This window comes from Arvicola amphibius, chromosome X (genome assembly GCF_903992535.2).
Source record: "Arvicola amphibius chromosome X, mArvAmp1.2, whole genome shotgun sequence".
NCBI classification, from domain to species: Eukaryota; Metazoa; Chordata; class Mammalia; order Rodentia; family Cricetidae; genus Arvicola; species Arvicola amphibius.
Window position 1 is genome coordinate 130053424 of NC_052065.1, and position 24266 is coordinate 130077689.

At 36.8% G+C, this 24266-nt stretch overlaps 1 pseudogene; it reads left to right on the forward strand.

Annotated features, from left to right (window-relative positions):
* The window catches only part of LOC119804498, a 116956-nt pseudogene that overhangs the window by 66112 nt on the left and 26578 nt on the right, over positions 1 to 24266 (forward strand).

A 24266-nucleotide genomic window follows, 5' to 3' on the forward strand; every position in this document is an offset into this window, starting at 1 on the left:
GGAAAGTTTTCTTCTACAATTTTGTTGAATATATTTTCTAGGCCTTTGATCTGTAATTCTTCTCTTTCAAATACTCCTATTATTCTTAGGTTTGGTCTTTTTATTTTCTCCCAGATTTCCTGGATGGTTTGTGATAAGAATTTCTTGGATTTGCTGTTTTCTTTGATCAGTGCGTTTATTTTCTCTATGGTATCTTCAGGATCTGAGATTCTTCTATCTCTTGTATTCTATTGGTTATGCTTGTTTCTGTAGTCTCTGTTCATTTACCTAGATTTTCCATATCCTGCTGGCCCTTGGTTTGTGTTTTCTTCCTTGTCTTCATTTCAGTTTTCAAATCTTGAACTGTCTTCATTACCTGTTTGATTGTTTTTTCTTGGTTTTCCAGGGTATCATTTACTGATTTACTTATTTCTTCGAACTTTTTGTTATACTTCTCATCCATTTCTTTAAGGGAGTTTTTCATATCCAGTTTAAGAGTCTCTTTCACTTTCATGATGTTAATTTTTTCCGTTTCTTCTAGATTAGGGTGTTCCAGTCCTTCTGTTGTAAGATCGCTATGTTCTGGTGTTTTCATGTTGTTTTTCAGATTGTTGGAGGGATTCTTGTCTTGGTACCTGCCCATTTCTTCCTTCAAATGCTCTCCAATAGTTATTCTGGTACAGGATTATGGCCCCTTTTTGGCCAGGGACCCCTCTGATGGATCTTCTGTTGCAGGATAAGGGCTTTTTGTTGGGCAGGTACACCTCTGATGGGTCTTCTGTTATTGGATATTGCCTCCTTGCTGGGCATGTATCTCACAGACAAAAGGCCCAGCTCACCACTGGCAAGCTCAATAAAACAAAGGATCTCCTGCCACTCACCACCATGTCCCAGCCCCAATATGGGCCGAGCAGGGTGGTTTTGTGGCCCTGAAGGAGGGAAGCAGTGCCTTAGGGACACTGGGATGGGATAAGAAGAGAAGAGCAGAAGGCATGGGGAGAAACCTCTGCAGAATGACCAGAAAGATAAGGGGGTCAAGGAATGTCTGTGCTCTTTGACCCGGGCTTCTGCAGCCCACTGTTCAGAAACACACTCACCCCCAAAGGTATTCTCTTATAAAATTAAAATGGGTTATTTGTTCAAGAACCTGTGGGTCAACAGTGTTTTTTTCAGCTTCAAGCCATACTGAGTAATATATCTTAAGTTACAGGGAAAGGTGAAATTTTTCAGGAAGAACTTGTGTTTTGATGAATTTTATTCAATGATACGTAATAACCCTTCAGTATAACAAAGGTTATACTTCAAACCCATTTTTTCAGCTTACTTGATTTTGCGAATAAATAGTTGTAGATAGAGCAGCAGGCTGTGTCCACCACCCGGCTAGCTTTACCCAAAATAATTACACGGAAACTGTATTCATTTAATCACTGCCTGGCCCATTTGTTTCAGCCTCTTATTATCTAATTCTCACATCTTGCTTTAACCCATATTTAGTAATCTGTGTAGCACCACGAGGTGGTTACTTACCAGGAGAGATCTTAACCTGCGTCCATCTCATAGAGGAGAAGCATGATGACTGCCTGTGGTGACTGCCTGATACGTCTGCCTCACTGCCTTCTACCCAGCATTCTGTTCTGTTTACTCCGCCTACCTAATTTTCTGTCCTATTAAAGGGCCAAGGCAGTTTCTTTATTAACCAATGAAATTAACAAATAAACACTACTCCATTAAATAGTATTCATTATTTAGCTATAGAAAACATGTAAATGCTATAATGTAGCATTCCTGTAATTTTTCCTTTGGAGATAACATTATTTACTTAACTGATAACCCCTGGTTCTGATCATTCATAATCTTATTCAATACTTTGAACCACAATATTGATTTACATGAGTGTTTAAATTGTTTTTAATGTTGTAACCTGAGATAAATGGTGTTTAGTAGGAGTATCTAGTTCCATTAAATACCCTATACAAGATCAAGGTACCTAAATCCTGGCATAAAGGAGATAATTTCCAGGACCCACTCCTTACTCAGGTGCTATTAAGAAAGGGTAGTTTCTAGAGTAGAGAGAACCATTCTTTATTAATGATTTACCCACTGATAGATTTTCTATATTCCAACAGATGACCACATACCCATGAACATGTAAGCAACACCAACTGAACTTAATATGTTATCAAAATTAAAAGACATGAAGTTGGTAGAGACCATGTTTTAAAGATATATGGAAGTTGGAGGAGGAAATGGAACTCAATATTATATTTTACTGTACAAACATATGAAATTATCAAAAACATAATTAATTACTTTACATGGACTCTTCTATATTTCCATTTAACTAAAGGGAAAATTTGAAAATTTGAAAAGTGTAAACAATAACCTTCTGAAAGTCAGAAAGAGTTGTCCCTAAGGATATGCCATGCAACAATCCTGATTCATATAAGTAATTATATCCCTTAGTAGCTAAAGTGTGTGGAGATAAAATTATATTTAAACTCATAAACATACAGCTAAGTTCCAGATATAAAATAAATATGAATGTGAATCTGTATATAAGAATACGCCCCTTTGATTTATAATAGAATCTATAATGCAGTTGTAGCCTAAAAATACATATGTTGTGGCAGATGAAAATCAGCAACAGAAGATAATTAAAAGGTATGGAATAGAATGTCCTGTTTCATGCCATTCTTTTGCTAGAGTCATCATCTAACAAATAAGTATAGAGAACTCTGACCTGCTAATTCTCCCAAGTTGCTATGAAAATGAAATGTTGTACACTAAATTAACTGCTTCAATTATGATTTGCCTTCTTGATAAAGTGCTATGCAGCACTGAAGTCATTGTTCATATTAAATAAAAGCAAGGCAACTGGCTGAGTTCATGATACAATATACACATCATTAATATTTTCAATAATAGTGTTTGAATCATTCAGGCACTTATCAGTCTGCATCTAACTTCATGCAGTGATTCTGGTTATATGGGAAATTAAGCTCATTATGACGGATATTATCTTTCATTGACTCAGCTAGTATCGGGTCACAGAATGTCATAAAAAATAATAGATACATGCTGGATCTCATTGTCAACTTTTTTAGACAATGAAAATGGCTCTTCTCCGTTTTCAATTATCTGTAATTTTACCTTTCCATTATTTCTTTTTCAAGTTATCATTCTTAATTTCTCTGTATCTGAAATAGAGGCATCAATAACATTCAAATATGATAAGGCCCATAATTTTGTATGGTTCAAAAAAGATTCGCTGGCTCAAAAAGATTTGCTAGCACACAAAACCTAATTACATAGAGTTTATAAAAGGTCTCAGTCTTTATTAAAGGCACAACTATTATTTCCCTAGCTACTTTCTTTCTTTTTTTTTTTTTTTTTTGGTTTTTTCGAGACAGGGTTTCTCTGCAGCTTTTAGAGCCTGTCCTGGAACTAGCTCTTGTAGACCAGGCTGGTCTCGAACTCACAGAGATCCGCCTGCCTCTGCCTCCCGAGTGCTGGGATTAAAGGCGTGTGCCACCACCGCCCGGCCCCTAGCTACTTTCTAATTGCACACTTTATTATTGTTGACAAATTCAAAAGCTTAAGATTCAATTATAAAGACTGATTATTGATCACCACTCTGTCTCTATTAACTGTTTTTTATAAAGAATTAACCAAACTAACTATCCAATTCTATCTCTAATTCATGAGGAATAATTCTCTTGATGAATTAGAACCTCTTTGATTAATGGCTCCTTATAAATACATTCTCCTAAATAACTTTCAAGTCATAAATTGACGGTCCTCCTGGTATTCTGAATTAAAAGCAATGTAAGTCTTTTACTTTTGTATTTGATGTTAGTCACTATTGTTGAATTCAATTTTGGTTATGATTTTGCATATACTATAATACCCTCCACTAGTACAAAGAACATATACAAATTTCTTACAATGTATATCAATAAATTATCATCTCTACATATGAAAAATATTCTAAACTGAGTGAAAATTATGGGATAGTAAAATGGGTGGTGCAATATTTGTATATCATGCTGGTTCAGTACCCAAGTCATTATCTCAGAAAATCTGGATGTATTTTCCTCTTTCCTCATTTACCGTGAAATTCCCCTTGGGCATCCTAATCATTGTTTCTTCTGCTAAATCAGAAATTACATCTGTAGCTTGAGAGATTATTGTTAAATGGATCAGAGACAACTTCAGCTCCTAGAACTCACATCTTTTGGGTCACAACTACCTGCAATTCTAAATCCAAGGGATCTGATGCCCTATTTGGGACTCCATAGTGCCTGCACACATGCGGCTTGCATGCATACATACAATTTTTTAATCTTAAAACAATATTGCAACTAGATTCCACCTTATAAAACTGAAACTGAGTCTTCCTTTGTCTCTTCATTATATTAAAGAGATCAACATTCTCAGCCTTAATGTGGAGCAATGCAGATGAGGAGCAAAATGAAGGAGAATGAATAGAGAAGCATTATTAAATGAAAGTATAAAATAACCAATGATTAAACTAATCTTAAAAACCTCCTTAAAAAGAAACTTGAGCAGAAAGATTCTCTCATATATTTTTTCAACACTCTAAACTGAAAAGGTAAATTTTCAATATCATCAACATCCAGTCTCAGGAAAGCTGCTCAATGTATGCCTCTCCAATTCTCTTGTGCCTATCCTGTCCAAAATCCTGAAGTAAAGAAAGGCAATGTCACCATATGAATACATGCCTCCTGTTAGGTTTACTGATGGCAGCAGTTATTCATTTGTCTATTATTATACTGTGGAGTGGGAGTTGAAGAAAGAGAAAGGCTTTTATTTTTCAGAAACTATTAAAAAATCTAATTCCAAGTATTTAAAATACAATCTATTAAATTATGTTACCTATGTAAAGAACTCCAAAAAGTCTAATAAAATATTTTCAGTTTTATATATTTTAGAAAGCATGCTACTTCTTAGACATTGTATATGATAGTGGCTTAGTTATTAAAGCATGACAATGAGTAATTTGTTGCTACCATCTGATATGTAAGCAAGAATATATAAACAAGGATATATATTCCTCCATCCTTATTATAATCCTCCTAGGTAAAATATCAGAACCCTTATTTAATAGATAAGGAAATTGAAAGTTTTAGAAATCTTTCTAATGGCTGATGATCTAAATAAGGCACAAAGAAATAGCTTCAAGCCCATCTTCTTATTACATAGTACACAAAAGAAAACTGAAATTAAAAAACTTAATATAGCTATTCCTACCATTAATACAGAGTGAAAGTACTGCTGCATCAAAGTTAAATTTTGTGAAGTAATATGTGCTTTCTTCTTTGTTGCTTCATAGACCCAATAATACTATTAACAAGAACCACAGCAATATGTTGAAAAGAAAGCATAATGTAGAAGACACTTTGCCATAAGAACTGATGCCTCTTTTCATCTATGCAACTACACGGCATTCAGAAAGTCACTTGACTTTCCATGAAACCTAGAATCTTTATAGCTAATCAATTCTACTTTACAGATAAAGAAGGAAACTCTAGCTATATGCAACCTCATAGAGTTAATAACTAAATACTTATATGCAGGTAATAACAATTGGCGAAAAAATGTATCATGGATTTAAAAGACAGCGGGAAGGGGTATAAGGGAGGGTTTCAAAGGATGAAAAGAAAGGGAGAAATGTTGCAATTAAATTATCTCTCTGAATTTGGTATATAAAATGAGAAAAGATTGTTTTTTTAAAATAAAATAAAAAATTATAGTCTCAAAAATAAACTAAAAGCTTATAACACAGCACAACTCTTTTTCAGAAAACAAAATTGTATATATTTATATTGTACTATGTATATGTTCATTGTTGTATACCTAATTCTATATATTTAACATATTCATTACTTTATCTTTTACTATTTTCCTAGTGAAAACATTTAAAAACCTACTCTCTGATGACAACTAGGCTAGGCACTGATCTATGAGTATAGCAGAATATCATTGGGAATCATTTCATTGACTATGTTTGCCAGTCACGTTTGGTTCTAAGTCTCTGTGGTACCTAGCCTCTGGACCCTGGCCCTTCAGACAGTGATAGGGATGGACTCCCTTTCACGGCATGAGTTAAGACTAGACCAATCATTGGTTGGCCACTCCCCACAATTTCTGCACCACATTTACCCCAGCACAACTTGTAGGCAAAATTAATTGTAGGTGAAAGGTTTTATGGCTTGGTTGGTGTTCCAGTCCCTCTGTTGGAACCCTTGCCTGGTTACAAAAGATGACCAGTTCAGGCTCCCTATCATCCACTACTAGTAGTTCTTTCCAGGGTCACCCTTATAAATTCCACAACACCAGGCCTCCACATGGTTTTTACTTAACATTTCCCATGTTGATATGTGGTGCTGGACAACTTTTCATATATGTGTTAGCCATTTGTATATCTTCTTTAGGCCCACTCCCCACTCCACAAGATGGAACCCATACCTGATACTGTTTGGGTTATCATTCTTGGAACTATATAACCCATCGTTTCTGAGACTTGATATCCCAGGGACCTAGGATAAAATAAAATATTACCAGTCAAAATAACAATAACAAAATATTACCACCACCACTGAAAAAAAAAAAAAAACAAGACAACAAAATGTAGCAATACAATGACTCCTAATGACATTCTACTATACTCAAAGATCAGTGCCTTGCTGAGCCACCATCAGAGAAACTTCTTCCTGCAGCAGATGGGAACAAATACAGAGACCCACAGCCAGAAAATATAGGGTTCTTTGACTCCTGAGGGGTGGGATGTGAAGGAAACATCCCACTTAGGGCTGAATGTTGGAAACTTTGTCACTCTTTGTATAGGGGGAAGTAGTAGTAAAAAACCTAGAGGAGATGGAGGACACCAAGAAAACAAGATCCTCCAAATTAACATGATCAAAGCTCACATGAACTCACAGACTCCGATGCAGTATGCACAAGCCTGCAGAGGTCTGCACCAGGCCCTCTGCATATATTTTATGACTTCAAGTTTAATATTTTTGTGGGAATCATGAGCATGTGAACAAATGGGTCTCTGATTCTTGTGCTTTCTCCTGGGCTCATTTCTTTCTGTCTGTTTGTCCAATTCCAATGTGTTAGTTCTTATTTTATATTATATTATTTATAGTAATTATATTATATTATGTAAATTATACTAGAATCCCTTAGAAGCCTGTTTGTTTCTAATGAGAGACAGAAAGAAGTAGATCTGGATGGGAAGGGAGTGAGAAGGAACTGGGACGAGTAGAGGGAAGGAAAACTCTAATCAGGATATACAATGTGATAAAAAATCTATTTTTATTAAAAGGGAAAAAACATTAAAACAAATAAAAAGAAAATTCAGTTAGAAGAAAAGAAGAAAAAGAAGAGGAGGAGAAGGAAGGGGAAGAACAGCTAAACCATTGTAGGTAGTACCATTCATGTTCAGGTGAACCACACAAGACAGAGAAAGCTAGATAAAAGCAATCAAGACAGAAGTATGGGTACATACATTTCTCTCTGCTTTAGATTTAAGAAGTTGCTTCAAGTACTTGCTATCTGACTTCCCTCATAATGGACTGTGACCTAGATTATAAGTCAAATAAACTCTCTGGGTTCTTTGGTCAGTGCTTTAATCACAGAAACAGAGAATGAAAGTAGAATATTTGGGTTACTTTACCTCCCTGTTTTTACCACATGGCAAGTTAAGAATTCATGTTCTTAGAGCTGAATATTATTCCACTATTATTATTTTAATCTTCTGTCCTCCTTGTAGTGATTTAAATAAGAGTGTCTCCCATACACTCAGTTAATTGAACATTTGGCTTGAAGTTCATGGTACTCTTTGGGTATATTAGGAGATGAGGCCTTGCTGAAGCAAGTATGCAACTGGGGGTGGGCTTTAAGGTTTCGAAATGCCTCCATCACTTCAAGTTCGCCACTGTGCTTCCTAATTAAGGCTCAAGATGTTATCTCTCAGTTTTTAACTTCCAGCTCCAGCTGCTATGTCATCTGTCTGCCACGAAGCTGTCTCCTCCATTATTGGCCCTAACCCTCTGAAACCAGAAATCCAAATAAACCTTTCCATATATAATCTTTATCCAGGTCTTTTGCTCTTTTAATTGCAGGAGAATTGAATCTATTTTATAATTCATATGTCCTCCTGTATTAGTTCCTTTCCCATTGCTGTATCAAACATCTAACAAAGTAGCTTAGGGATTAAGAATTTATTTTGTTTGACTCACTGTTTCAAACTGGTTCCATTTCATACAGTCAGGGAACAGACAAGCTGAATGCTGGAGTTCAGCTCAATTCTCTCCTTTTGTTTAATCTAGGAATCTAGGCCATGACGTGGTGCTACAAATTCAGATCAAGTTATTCCTCTTCATTCAAACCCTTCTAGAAAACCCCTCAGATCCAGCAAAAGATGTGTTTCTATTGTGATTGTAAATCAAAACAAATTGACAAGATTTCCCATAAATCTTTAAAATACACTTTATATTTTTCACATTTAATAGGTTGTTTCTTCATTTTAATGATTATTCCACTGTTGTGTGTTTGGTTTGGTTTTGTTTTGTTGGTTTTGTATTTTAGTTTTAGTTTAATTTGGTTGATATCTCATCTTTGTTATGGTTGTTTGTGCTTTGAGGAACCTGGTTTAGAGATATCTCCCTGTGGTTTTTCCAGAAACTTTACAATTTCATACCATATGTTGCCTAAGGCTTCAATATATGATGTTCCCCCATGGGTTCATGCTTTGAACATCTGGTATAGTGCTATTTTTGGGAACTATTCTGAAGAATTGACTGTGAAAAGTAGTTATTTAGGGATGGGACTTTGTACTTGGGAATATTTTGTACCTGACCTATTCCTATACCTCTCTGCTACTTTTCACACATTCTCACCACTGAAATGCTTTTCTGCCTCATCAGTATGAACAGAGACAACAACTATGGATAAAATTTCTAAAACCACAAGCTAAAGTTACATCATCCTCCCTTGAGTTGTTCCTCTTAGATATTTTGTCACACAACAATAAATATTCCTACCAAAAATTTTCTATGGCAACTGTGGTGTTCTCATGAGCCACTGGTAATTTTTATGACAAAAATGTGTTATTCGTGTAAAAATTAAATATAATTAAATTTTTCTACACACTCTTAATGGGATATAGAATCTAAGATTAAACACCCACAAATGTATGTTTCAAATACTTTTTACATTTATTTCTTGTTTGGTGTGTTGTGTCTGTGTGTAAGTGTGGCACATGCATACATTTACATGAGTACAAACACGAGTGCCACACCTAGTATGTAGAGGTTAGATGAAACTCTCAGGAGTCAGCTCTCTCCATCCACCATGTGTGTTCCTGGGCTCCAACTTAGATCATCAAACTCAGTGAAAATTACCTTTTCCCTGCTAAGCAAGTTCCCTAAAATCCATTTTGAAAAGTTGCAATATGTCATTATAGTGGATGCTTTCTCTTACTGTAATACAATCATATCATTTTCAGATAATATACAGACACTAACATTTCTTGAGTATATCTGAGTTTCAAAGTGGTTTTGCTTCTTGTGTAACTGGCACAATTGAAAAGTAGCATTTTTATTTCATATTAAACAAAATAAACAGGTTAAAGCAAGCATCTTTGCTGTGTTTCACTCTATTATTCAGTCTAGTTTCTTGAAAATTAGTCTATGCTAAAGAAATTTTTCCTAGGACTGAGCCTAGTAACAAGTTATATTAGACCTTAGCATATGTGTGCCCAAACTGAATAGTAATAATCCCTTTAATCTTAGAACAATTGGAAAACCATGAAAAAGAGGGATTCTGAACCCTCATATATTTTACTGAAATGTAAGCTAGTGTACCCCTTGTAAATATCAGTTAAGGTACATCAAAAAAAATAATAGAATTGGATATATATGACTTAACCATGCCCTTCCTAGCTATTTGAAAAAATTTAAGCCAGCATACTATACAGATACTTTTATATCCATGGTAACTGCACAACTATTTACAATACTCAAAAAATATGTAATCAACCTAGGTGTTCATAACAGGTGAGTGAACAAAGAAAATGTGGCATATGTACATAATGGGTTTTTATTCATCCATAAAATGAATAAAAATATGTTGTTTGCAGAAAAACTGGTAGAATTGAAAGTCAATCCTACTAAGCAAACTTAACTAGAATCAGAAAGGCAACTATCAAAGACTTTCATTTATATGTGGAATCGAACTAACAGGTAAAAAGACATGAAAGCATAATGAAGAAGAAAAGGACTGCTGTAGAAACAAGAAAGAACAGAAGGTTAATATGATGAAAATATATTCATGTATGAGCACACCAATATGAAACTCATTTCTTTGTATAATTAATATTGCTATTAAGTTGGTAAGACTGTCTCTCAAATAAAATAAAAAGTAAGAAAGGGACTAGGGATATATCTCAGTGGTTGTGAGTGAACTTGACTAGCATGAGTGTGTTCCTGGGTTCAATCCCATATATAGATATAGACATATAGAGATAGAGATAGAGATAGATAGATATGGATATGGATATGGATATGGATATAGATATAGATATAGATGATATAGATATAGATATAGATCCTGCTCCTTCAAGAAAAAACAACCACTCTTCTTTTTCTCTATTTGATTTAAGAAATGATTTTCTTAATTCAGTACATAGTTGACCTTCACTAACCTCTTTCCTAGGTGAATATATGAATAGGTCAAAAGTAATAATAAAGTACTTACAAGTTGCCAAAACATTGGCTCTGTCTTCATTCTAAAATTGGGAAAGAAAAAAAAAACTGCATACTATGCAATGCTGATATAAACATCCATCACTTTTCATCCTCCAAGACAAGGGTAAACAGTGACATTGCTATCAAATTGTATGTAGGCCAGCTAAAGAAACATGCTGCATCAGACCCTAGACTGCCAGCAGCATACGCCAGCAATTAAAAACGAGCTGTGGAGAAAGAATATGGTACTTGAAAGTGGCTATCTTGGGCAATATTCTGCAGTATTTACGGAACCATTTTAGTCAACTCAACAAGATGTAACCCATTCCTGGTTACTGGGAATTTTACTTGGTAGCATAAGCTGTCTAGTTATGGCAGCATCTCCCACATTATATGGTAACTCAATTTAAAATTCTTTCATATATGTGTATCTAATAGCCTCTCCTAGGCTCTCTTCATGAGGCCAAGTCTCAACCACTCTGCATTACCTTTTCAAACCTGGGCCTTCACTGGCCCCTGAGACTGTACCTTCATGAGCTCTTCATGCCTTCATATCCAGTACCATCTGGTAACTCTCACAGTACCAAGTTTGACTTGCCAGAACAAGGTAAAACTTGGCTGCCTCTGGAAGACAAGCTTCTGTGTACTCTGAGGAAGGAACAGGTCCCAGAAAAATTTCACCTAAGTGATGTTGGTCTCTTCTTAATCTCTGCTAATTTCTCAGCTCCACCCCTACAAGCATTGAGAATCCCAGCATAGCAAAGGGTTCACTTCAGTAGTTCTGGTATCTTGTTAATAAAAGCTGATTCTTCAGCCCCAGCTAGCTAGAACCATAGATTCTTCACACAAAAGCCTGGTATTGTCTTTGCTTCCCTCTAGTCATAAGCCAGACCCCCCTCATCTACATGGCTCTGGACACTCAATGAATTTTCTATCCCAAAGTTTCAAACAAGTCTTTCTAAAATTCTCCCAAATACAACATGGTTAGGTCTGTTATAGCAATACCCCCATTATCCTGGTTCCACTTGTCTTAGTTAGGGTTTCTATTGCCGTGACAAACATCATGAGCAAAAAACATGTTGGAGAGAAAATGGCTTATTAGCTAACACTTCCACATCATAGTTCATTGCTGAAGGAATTTAGCATATGAACTCAAACAGGGAAGAAAAAGCTGTTACAAAGACCATAGAGAAATATCTTGCTCCCATGGCTTACATAGCCTGCTTTCTTATAGAACCCAGGACCACCAGCCTAGGGATGGCACCACCCAAATAGGCTTGGATCTCCTGAATCAATAACTAATTAGAAATTTCCTTATAGCGGTGTTATAGAGGCATTTCTCAGTTGAGGTTCCCTCCTTTCAGATAACTCCTAACTTGGGTCCAAGTTGACATAAGTCTAGCCAGCACAAACCCCTTCCCCTCAAGTCTCAGGGATCTATGCAGAAAAGGAGGTAGTGATGGGGAGGACTCTCATTGGTTAATAAAGAAACTGTCTTGGCTTTTTGATAGGGCAGGATTTAGATAGGTGGAGTAGACAGAACAGAATGCCTGGGAAGAAGGGAAGTTAGTCAGATGCCATGCCTCTCCTCTCTGGGGTAGATACCATGGAGCCAGCCCCCAGGTCAGACATGCTGAACTTTCCTGGTAAGACACCACCCATGGTGTCACACAGAATTATTAAACATGGGTTAAATCAAGATGTGAGAATTAGGACAATAAGAGGCTGGAACTAATGGGCTAGGCAGTGTTTAAATGAATACAGTTTCCATGTAATTATTTCGGATGTAAGCTAGCATGGTAGTGGGACGCAGCCCGCTGCTTATTCTACAAGGTAGAAAGATTTTTAAGAGCTGGAGGTGGTGGATGACTCCACCGAAACAGCATTTTCAAGACACACACGAGGGCTGATGAACATATGGACTCACTCAGACTATGGACAGTATGCACAAGACCTGCATGAGTTCAAACCAGGCAAAATTCCTACACGGAGAAGGGTAAGTAGTCCCACCCCTAGTCAAGAAACTGTCTTACAATTGATACCTGCTTTGAGAGGAAAAAAAATCAGTTTTCTCCAATGGGAGTAACATTGACTATAACATGTATAGTCCAGGGCAGACCCCTTTCAAGAGCAGTTGAACAACACAAAATGAACTCCATGTTTCTAATATGCTTTGTTGTTATTATTATTATTATTATTATTATTAAAAATTTCTGCCTCCTCCCCACCTCCCATTTCCCTCCCTTTCCCTCTACTCTCCTCCCCTTCCCTTTCCAGTCTAAGGAGCAGTCAGGGTTACTCTTGTATTGATTTGTATTTTTTCATCTCTTTACTTATACATTTTGATTTTTGAGAGAGTAGGGAAGAGAATATAAAGTTGGGTAGGTGGGAGAAGTGATGATTATCTGGGGGGATTTGAGAGATGGGAAAATATATGAACAAATTATATTATATGGAAAAATTTTAAGTTAATTTAGAAATCAGTGTTTTTATTTGATTTAGCAGTTTGGGTGCCTGAGGCAAGTGAATGACTGCACCTTTCTGCTTAGGAAAAAAATCACTATCACTAAATGTATAATCCAGATATTGTCTCCTCATCACAGAACTTCTTCTGATCCTGCTCGTATGCAAAATGTGCATGATGATGATCAGTGAGTGCACTATGGATGGATTCTTGAAGACAGAATGAAACAAAAGGAGATGGAATGTGGCTTGTAAGGTACTGCTTACTGGTTGCACCCTTACCTAGTATTTTCAAGAAACTGGGTACAGTACCCCATTAAAAAAGAAAAAGAAAAGTGGACTTCAACATCATTTTTAGATAGCTTACATTAAGGCAAAATGCAAAGGCTTCTCATAGTCACATTTTGAAAAAATACTATTCATCAATTTTAGCAATTTATAAGGATACAATTGCTTTTCGAGTGACCATGTCCTTGTAGTTTAGATTTCCCTTTTGAAATTACTTTCTAGACTGATTCAGATGTAGATGTGAATAAAGAGGAGGAGTCAAAGACATAAAATCTTACTAAGGTAAAATATCTATTTGTAAATTTTTCCTAAATATGAAATACTACTGACAGATCATATGTTTAAACTATTATAATAAGGAAAATCAAGTGGAGTCAATAAAGCAATGAGGAAGTTATTTGGAGACCAATTGGGTTTTTCTTCTAAGATAAACTTTTAGGGAGTGGAGTAAGCCACAAGGAGTAAAGTCCGGGTGAATGTGTACTGTTTGGCATGGGCACACAAAGCCACTTCTTATCCTTATTATCTACTGCTTCTTTAATAGAGTTTGTAGACTCATTCTTTTCAAACCTAGGTCATATTGGTCATTACCCTTATGCACTGAATCTATTGATTTCTCATCATAATAAGAATCTTACTTTCTGCTCACTCCCCTTGATTCTGGACTCTAGGCATACATCATATTATTGCAATATGCTCAAAAGTCTGGTGTCTTTATTGCCTTCCAGCACCCTCTTATATTTTTCCCTTTGCTTGAAAAATTCTTATAGGTCTAGTTCTAACATCTGGATCATTCTATTTTGGTGCTCTCTAAATTTTTAATACTTGAACTAATTAATGAAGAAAGTTTTATGGTATGGAGATACTAAGGAAAGGAGGGTATAGTAACCTGAGATTTTGTGCTCCAAGTTCAAACAATTGATCTCAATTCCTAATACCCACATTTGGACTATGACTCAAAAAAATTATTAAGCATGTGAATGGAAATAATAGACATGGATGTAGAAAATAACAGTATTTTTGGATCTATATGCAAATTAGGAGTTGATTTCAGCCCATAGGCTCTGTTGCTGCCTCAAGTTCTGACTATAAACTGTGCAATCAAAGCTTGGAGATATTAAGCCTACTTATTCTTCAAATCTGCAGTAGCTAAACTGTCATTAAAACATGAGAACAGTCTAGTCTCCAGAAATTTAATAAATGTAATAAATCATTACAACAACATAACAGGACAAGAGAAGAAAATGGGGAAGATGGTATGCTCAGAGTCAGAGGTGGAGGTTATAGCAACACATGTTTAGTGTATTTAAATTTCAAAGGAAATGCTCACTTAGATTAAGGAAAAAAGAGATGTCTACATTTTTCCAGTAGTCATATTTTTACTACTTCCATTTCCTAAGTAGGCACATTTGATAATTTAATGTGTATAAACTACAGTTAGTAAGAGCTATCAAATTTGTTGTACACATCAAACATGTACATCAAATATTCACGATATATAATAGATACAAGGTTGGTAATAAGAATTTTATAAGTAATTACAATTTTATAATTTTGATTATTATTAGTACTAAATACCAAATATGTGAATACAAGTAAATGATGAATGCAAAAAGCCCTCATAATTCTTATCTTTTAGCAAGTACTCAGTAGAAAGTAACAATTATTAATCTTCTTTTATTTGTATATATTATAATTTTTCTCACACCAGGCCTATGAAGTACTCCTGTAATTTCATTAGGGATAATTTAAAGAAGTTTATTTAAAAAATGAATGAAGTTCCAAGGTCACAACATGAACCTAGATCTGAAGACTCTTGAATCAATGCCATTCTGATCACTATGTGTATGATTATGTCATAATCACTATGTGATTTTTATTGTGTCACAGTTTTATCATATTTTGTTTTTGGCTTTGAGGTTAGGTGAATACTTTTGTACATGTTGTTTATATGCCATGCTATGATTCAGAAAAGTATTCCTCACCATATAACACCTTTGAGATGTGATACAATCCTTAGGTCTAGACTCCTGGAGGAAAATGTGAACAGCAAGGGAATGTCTTTGGAGATTATTTTTATACCTTGGCCTCTCCTCTACTTTTCCCTTGCTTCCTTCTTACTACAAGATGAACAGTTTCCATGCACTTTTATCTTAATGCCCTGCCTTACCACATTCCCAAAGGCAGGATTAAGCAACCACAGATAAAATTTCTGAGGCTATGAACCAAAATGGAACTTTTTTTAAGTTGTTCATCTCTTGTATTTTTCCATAGCAGCAAGAAGCTGATTGATACATATAACAGCATCCAAACTGAAGGTATATCATCTAGAAAGTCTAAAATATTTATTATCTGGATATTTATAGAGCATATACGCTTTTCTAGCCCAAAGGTTATTTAATGACACTATGACACATTTCTATCAACACAGACCTTAATGGTTTATTGAAAATGTATTGCCATGTAAATTCATCCTTATTCCAAAAAGCAGAGTCGGAGCATGATAGTGCTTCTTGATATTAAAGAGCCATAATGTTGACCAGGGAGGTATGTTGATAGCAGTTCTGTTCATTGAGGCTATGCTCTTACAGACTCTCAAGATGTCTGGTGCAGGATGATTATATTATTCTGGGTATTAATACTAACAGTCAATCTTCTCAGACTCACCTTTTGGCTATAAAACATATCACTACACTCCTTTCCCTGATTCTTTACATTAGAAAAGAAGTGACAATGCTCATCTCAGTTTGCTCAGTCTCTTTAACCTGAACTATCAATTAAAAGCCTCCAGCTGACATCACAAATCGCTGGTCACCAGCGAAAGAGCTTGAAATAAATGATCTGTCATTCATTGTAATAAATTTTTTGTTCTATGTAAGACTCTGTGTAAAGATGTTTTGATTACTAGATAGGGCCCTGTCTCATCACGATGCCACTATTCTATTAAATAATAATTTGAAAACAAAAGCATAACACTGTTCTCAAAGAAGAGTTTTCCTTGATATCTATATACTAGAGTCGGCCCATCCTTTTTACACACCTGGTTTGAGAAAGCATTGTCTAGCAATCTCATGAGGGGCCCATAGAGATCAACTTATAATGTGATTGGCTAATAAGTTTACTGAGAACAAATTTAACAAAAAGTTATGATAAACCCACTGACTTCCAACATACAGCTTTTCATGAAGATGGGACGCAAACCATTGATGACTTCTTACCTGGTGATTCAGAGAGAGGAATTCCACATTTCCTTATAATTGTTATCAAACCTAGTTGAGTAAGTTTTCTCATTGGGACATGAAATGTGCTATCTGGCATTTCATGTTTGTACAGGGAACTATGCGATGGGGTATCCTTCTCAAAACAGTCACTATGGAAAGTTAATTGATTGGATATGAGGATGTGGGGTGCTTTCTTCCTGAATGAAGAAATAACACATTGATGTCAACTCAGCTCAAAAATTAAATGCTCTGCTTCAAACATTCACTTTATGCAAGTGAGGGAATTAGCATACCCAGGTTGGAGAAACACAGACTGCATTCTGCAGACAAGCTACTTCAGGAAAACATAAACAAGTAAATTCAACTCCAAGTAAAGGAGATAAAATATCCTCAAAGGAGCCATCTTAAAGAATGTAATCCTCTCAGGTATTTTAATTTCTAAGTATCATTCATAATCTAGACATAACAATACTGGGGAAACAACCAAAGTATGTTTTTATGCTAATTATCCAAGATACAGTTCAGTTTTTATCATATTTATGTTATCATTCTTGAGGGCTAAATTCAGATTCAGCTTCTTGCTCTCAAAATGTGATCAAAAGCGAGGCAGCACTCCAGAGCTCATTAATAATCCCCTGAATCACCAACTTCATGTTAATTAAGTCCCTTCTTTTTCCCTCCATGGTAACAATAACATTGAACAAAAGCAGCCACAATTGTGATTTTCTTGAAATGATTGTATGATAATATCTCACATAGAGAACTGACACGCAGGTCATTATAGCAAAGTAACATGTAAATGCAATAGGCATTGCTCATTCTTTCTTATACACCAACATAAGAATTCCCAAAAATATGGAAAGTCCCTCCTCTTGAGGCTTGGTAAGAAGCAGAACTACTTCTCTCTCAGAAAAACTGGAAACAGCAGGTACTTGCTTGATCAGCCTAGCTTGCTGCTGGTGTATAGGAATCTGTACTAATTTGCCTGATTTCCCTGATGGTGAGAATTACCAAGTGTACTTTAAAAGAAAAACTTTCTATTGATTGTTTGTGGATTGTACCTCATACATCCCAATCCCATTCATCTCCCTGTCCCTTTATATCCACTCTCTGCCCTGGCAACCTCCCTCATGAAATAGAATGAAATAAAATAAAATAAGTTTTGAAAGAAATGAAAAAGAAATCTCATTGTGGAAGCTGCAGTGTGACACAGTGAGTCATGCAGTAAACCCTTTTGTCCATGTATCTTTACTTGCAAGTGTTCATTGCAAAGAGTCATTAGACTAGCTTGAGACCTCTGGTTTCTGCTACCCTATCTGTCACTGAGACCCCTCTTGGATATCCTGTTATTACCCTGTGTCATGGAGATTCTTCAGCTTTGGGTCTGTAGGACCATCCCCTTCTTGCCTTCTCATGCTCCAGCGGATCATAGTGGGTTAGATGTTGGAGTGAGCCGACTCATAGCCCTGGATCTGGACTTGGGTAGTAGCTGAATTGGTCAGTCTGTAAACTCTCTCACATCCTCAAAACCAGGGCGAACTCTACAGCACTGCCCCATCTAGCTCACCCAATGCTGCAGGCAGCAAGGGTCAGGGCCAGTTCTCCTACTCTCGCACAATCAGGTCCACTTTACCAGCATCCACACCACAAATGCCAGCTTTACTGTGAAGCCTAGACAAGATGCAGGGCATGCTTGCTCTGTTGTTGCTGGTGAGGGCAGGGCTGGCTCTCCTGCTCTCGTGCCCCCAGGCCAGTTCTCCCACTTGCCAGCAAGTGACCAGTGAAAAGGCAGGGCCAGCTCTCCCTGTGCTCATACTCTCTGGCAAGCACACATACACACACAATCATGCACACACGCCTGCATGTACACAACATGCACACACACACACAAACAGACACATGCTGTGCACACACACCAACAATGTTTCCCAAGCAATGTGCAGGCCCCACTCTCTGAGTGCTGTAGTTGAAGGGGCAGGGGACAGCTCTCCCTCGTGCTCGTTAATACCTAACAAGACGCAGAACACTGAGGAGATTAAGCAGCTCTTGTATTAGGCTGTGGGATGTTTGTCTTAAGAAATAATTGGTGAGCCTTTTCTCTTTTATTGAAAATAGATTTTTTATACAATATATCCCAATTATGGTTTTCCCCTCCCTCTACTCCTCCCCAGTCCTTCCCCCACCTCCCCCATCCAGATCCACTCCCTTTCTGTCTCTCATTACAAAATAAAACAGGCATCTAAGGGATATTAATAAAACAAAAAAATAAGAATAAGACAAAATAAATGAACAGAAAAGAAAGAGCAGGAAAAGGCAGAAGAAACAAGTGATCCACTCTTACACTCAGGAATCCCATAAGAGCACAAACCAGAAGCCATAATCCATCATATATATACACCAAAACAATGTAGAGTAAAAATAATAAATGGAAGTTTTGAAAAGGTAAAATTAAAAACAAAAACAAACAAACAAACAAACCAAAAATAAAGGGAAGGCCCAGCATGACACTATGAAGCAAGGAACCTGCAAAGATTTTCTTGAGTTCATTTTCTGTTGACCACACTTAAGAGTACTTTGTTTTTTGCTTCCCCAGTGAGACTCCTCTTGGAAAAAAAAATGAAACTTTCATTTGCAAGTGATTAATAATTAGAGATAGTTTCTGGTTTAGAGATGAGAGCATGTGTCCACTTCTCCTTTCTACTCTAGAATGTTATCTGGTGCAGACATATGCAGTTCTGGCATGCTGTTTCAGTCTCTGTGAGTTCAATGTGCATCAGTCCTGTTGCGTTTAGAAGACCCTTTTCTTCTGGGTCATCCAACCTTTCTGGCTCTACCATCTTTCTGTCGCCTCTTCTGCAATGTTCCCTTAGCCATGAGACAGGGGATTTTATGGAGATACCTTGTTTAGGTCTAACGTGTCTAAGGTCTCTCACTAAGCAACGCATTGATCTATAAATATAACAAAATACCTTTATATAGGAGCAGGGAAGTATATATCTCAATTAAGGGAGCCATTTTAGGATTGGCAAGAGACTTGACTCTAGAGGGGTTCCCAGGTATCCAGGGAGTTGCCCCCCAGCTAGTTCCTTGGGCAACTGAGGAGAGGGGAGAGAGCTGGAAAAGGCCCGATCCTATAGTCATACTGATGAATATCTTTGCATATCACCATAGGAAGCTTCATCTGGCAATGGATGGAAATAGAGACTGAGCCACACGTTGGTGCACAGGATGGAGCACCGAAGGTCCAAAATGAGGAGCAGAAGGAGGGGAGAACATGAGCAAGGAAGTCAGGACTGCGAGGGGTGCTCCCATCCACCGAGATGGTGGGGCTGATCTAATCGGAGCTCACCAAGGCCAGCTGGATGGGACTGAAAAAGCACGGGATATAAAACCGGACTCCCTGAATATGACAGGCAATGGAGGGCTGCTGAGAAACAGGGACAATGGCACTGGATTTGGCTCCAACTACCCATTCTGGTCTTTGGGGTGGGGGCAGCCTGATTGGACGCTCACCTTCTAGACCTGGATGGAGGGGGGAGGAACTTGGACTTCCCCTCAGGGCAGGGAAACCCTTACTGCTCTTCGGATAGGAGAGGGAGGGGAAGTCTAGGGGGGAGGGGGAGGCAAATTGGAGGCGGGGAGGAGCGGAGGAAATTTTTTAATAATATAAAAAATAAAGCTATCAAACATTAAAAATTACCTTTTAGAAGTCATTATATTGTCACATATCTTTAGGAAAACAGTAGTATTAGGGTTTTACTCTAGGTTCCTGAGCTATTTAGTCTCAGGTTCTTGGTCATCAAACATGTATTGGATATGGGTTTCATCTCCAGAGTGCACTTTAAGTCAGATCAGTTATTGGTTGTTCTAATCCCACAAGTTTTGTGCCCACATTGCTCTAATTACCTTGCATCAGGACACCATTATAGATAAAAGGGTTTATGGATGGGGATTGGTGTTTCAGTTTCTCCTTGGTAGCATGTGTTGTACCTTTTGATGCAAGAACACAAGCTTTAAGGGGTGAAGTGAAAGCTCTTAGTAGACAACCAACTCAACTTCTCCATTTCAATGAGTTATATAGATATTATCTTTAGGAATGGGCACCTTCCTGTCAGTTTGTAGAGAGCAATCATTGTCTGGCAAGAACCGGGTGTTTGGAACCCCCTTTGGCCAACAATTTCAATTTGATTTAGTCCCCTCCTAGTAATGTAAGCTCCATTTGGTGACAAGGAGATGTCTAATTGGGGTCAATCTCCCTCATTACTTGGTGGTTTAATTTAGATCACAGTGAAAATTAAGCATGATATGATTGATTTTTTGCATTACTCCATGCGAAGTGTAAAGTTTTTTAAACAGCTAGTTTTGGTCAAGACTTTTCAAAACAGACAGAAATATGTTTATGTTAGTGTGATACAAAGAAAGGACAACTGAGAGTCACTGTGATTTTCAGAATAATAAAATTCCTGTGATAAGAAGGTCAAAATTCTCATGATAGCATACATCATCCAGTATCTTGACTTCTGTCTGATTCTTAAGTATATTTAGTATAGAATAGTCCCAAGACAGTTTCTTTTCATACTTCTGGTCATACATATAATATGTGATTATCATATTAAATCTTTCTCCCCTGTAAATAATCTATAAGTAGGTTTCCGTTTGAGGGATGGGTGGCTTGTTGGTTCCAGCCACTCAGCGAGCTTAGACCCAAAATAATCACACAGAAAATGTGTGATTAATTAAATCATTGCTTGGCCCATTAGCTCTAGCTTCTATGGCTAAATTCATATCATATTTTTAACCTATTTCCATTAATCTGTGTATTGCCACATGGCTGTGGCTTACCTGCTAAAGTTTTGGCTTGTCTGATGACTCTGGTGGCCATTCCATGCCATCTCTCTAACTCTGTCTTCTTCTTCCCAGCATACAGCCTAGCTTTCCCCACGTAGTTCTTTTCTTCCCTGCAATAGGCTCAAAGCAGTTCTTTATTCATTGAGCAATAAAAGCAACACAGAGACAGAAGGACCTTCCACAACAGTTTCCCACTGTCTCCAAGTAATAATCAAACATTTTACTCATATAGACTAATTCGAAGAAATTGATTTTGCAGGAACAAGAACTAGGATTAAACCCTGTGTGAGTTCTTTGACTTTGTTATTTATCTGCAAATGTTAAGACAATTTTATTAAGCTATTCCAACAATTACATAATAACTCAAAATACTACTGGTAGACAATAAAACCCTTCTCTGAGAGTAGTTTCAGAGTAACAGTGTTTATAGGAATAAGTAAATTGTCATGAGACATACCAGCAAATTTTCAGAACGTTTGTCTCTGGTGGTAGCTCCATGGCTTCTCTCTGACTCTGCCTCCTTTCTCCCAGCATTCAGTTTAGCCTTCCCTGCCTACGTACATTCTGCCCTATCAACAGGCCAAAGCAGTTTCTTTATTCATTAATCAGTAAGAGCAACACATAGATAGAAGGACCTCCTACATCAGTGAATTTAAATTTCTTCATAGGTTAAATCTTAACTGCTTAATGACTAAAAATATGTATTAGGTACCCTGATCAAAGTTTCTATCTAAAACATATTTATTGCTGAAAATAGATAATGATTTGAATTTGAGAAAACACAAAATTATGCATTTAAAGTATAGATATGTAATAACAAATAAGTAAAAATTTTTATAGAGACTAACACTTAAGTTCTACTATAGAGCTATAGTACCAAAAACAGCATGGTATTGACATAAAAACAGACAAGCAAATCAATGGAGTCGAATAAAAGACTGTGATATAAAACCCATACACATATTAGACTAACTGATTTTGACAAATAAGCCAAATTATACAATAGAAAAAAAGAAAGTATCTTCAACAAATGGAGCTGACATAACTGGGTGTGACATGTAGAAGAATGCATTAGATCCATAAATCTGTTTACCATGTATAAAACTCAAGCCAAGTGGATCAAACACCCTCAGCATAAATCCAGTTACACTGAACGTGGTGGTAAAAAGTGGGAAGTAGCCTTGAATGCATTAGCACAGGAGGCTGATGACTTTCTGAATAGAACAACATAACACAGACAGTGAGATCAACAATTAATAAATGGGACCTTCTGAAAATGAAACAGGTTCTGGATGGCAAAGGACATGTCAGTAATACAAAAAGAGCAGGCTACAGAATGGGGAAGGATGTTTACCACCCAATATCTGACAGAGTGCTGACCTCCAAAACATAAAAGAACTCAAGAAACTAGACATCAAAATACCAAATAATCCAATTCAAAAATGTGGTTTAGAGATCAAAGGAGAAAATCTCAACAGAAAATCTCAAATGGCAGAGGTATTCTTCTAATAATAGTTCAACATCCTTGGCCATCAGGAAAACGCAAATAAAAATGACTCAGATATCATCTTATGCCTGTCAGAATGGCAAAGATCAAAAACACTAATAACAGCTTATGTTGGAAAAGGTATGGAGCAAGGGAAAAACTCCTCCACTGCTGGTAGGAGTGCAAAGTTGTACAGACACTATGGAAATAAATATGGTGTTTTCTCAAAAAATTGGGGATCAGTGGGTGAATCATTCATGGTCTTGACCTCTTTGCTTATATTCTCATTCCTCCTAATTTTCAAATAGACTTTGGCAGTTCAGTCCAGTGCTCCAATATGGATCTCTGCCTCTGTTTTCATCAGTTGCTGGATGAAGGTTCTATGGTGATATTTAAGATATTCATCAGTCTGATTACAGGGAAAATCAAGAAGGGGATCCCTTTCTTCTATTACTTGGGGTCTTAGCTGATGTCATCCTTGAGGATTTCTGGGAATTCTTCTAGAGTCAGGTTTCTGCAAGCCCTATAATGGCTCCCTCAATCAAGGTATCTCTTTCCTTGCTCTCATCTCTGTGGTTCCTCCATCTCAACTATCCCATTCCCTCAAATTCTCCTCAACCCTCCCCCTTTCCCCTCCTCTTCCCCTTCCACCCTTCCTTCTCCCTCCACACCAATGTTCCCTATTTTGTCAGGCGATCTTGTCTGTTTCCAATTTCTGGGTGGATCTATATATGATTTTCTTTGGGTTCACATTATTACTTAGCTTCTCTAGAATCATGAACTATAGGCTCAATGTCTTTGGTTTATAGTTAGTATCCACTTATGAGTGAGTACATACCATATTAATCTTTTTGGGTCTGGGTTACCTTAATCAAGATAGTGTTTTCTAATTACATTCATTTGCAAACAAAATTCAAGATGTCATTGTTTTTTTTTTTTTTACTGCTGAGTAGTACTCTAATGTGTAAATATGCCACATTTTTTAATCCAGTCTTCGGTTGAGGGGCATTTTCTTTGTTTTCAGGTTCTGGCTATTACAAATAATGCTGCTATGAACATAGTTGAACAAATGCCTTTGTAGTATGATTGAGCATCTTTTGGGTATATGCCCAAGAGTGATATTGCTGGATCCTGAGGTAGATTGATTCTCAATTTTCTGAGAAACTGCCATACTGATTTCCAAAGTGGTTTTACAAGCTTGCATTC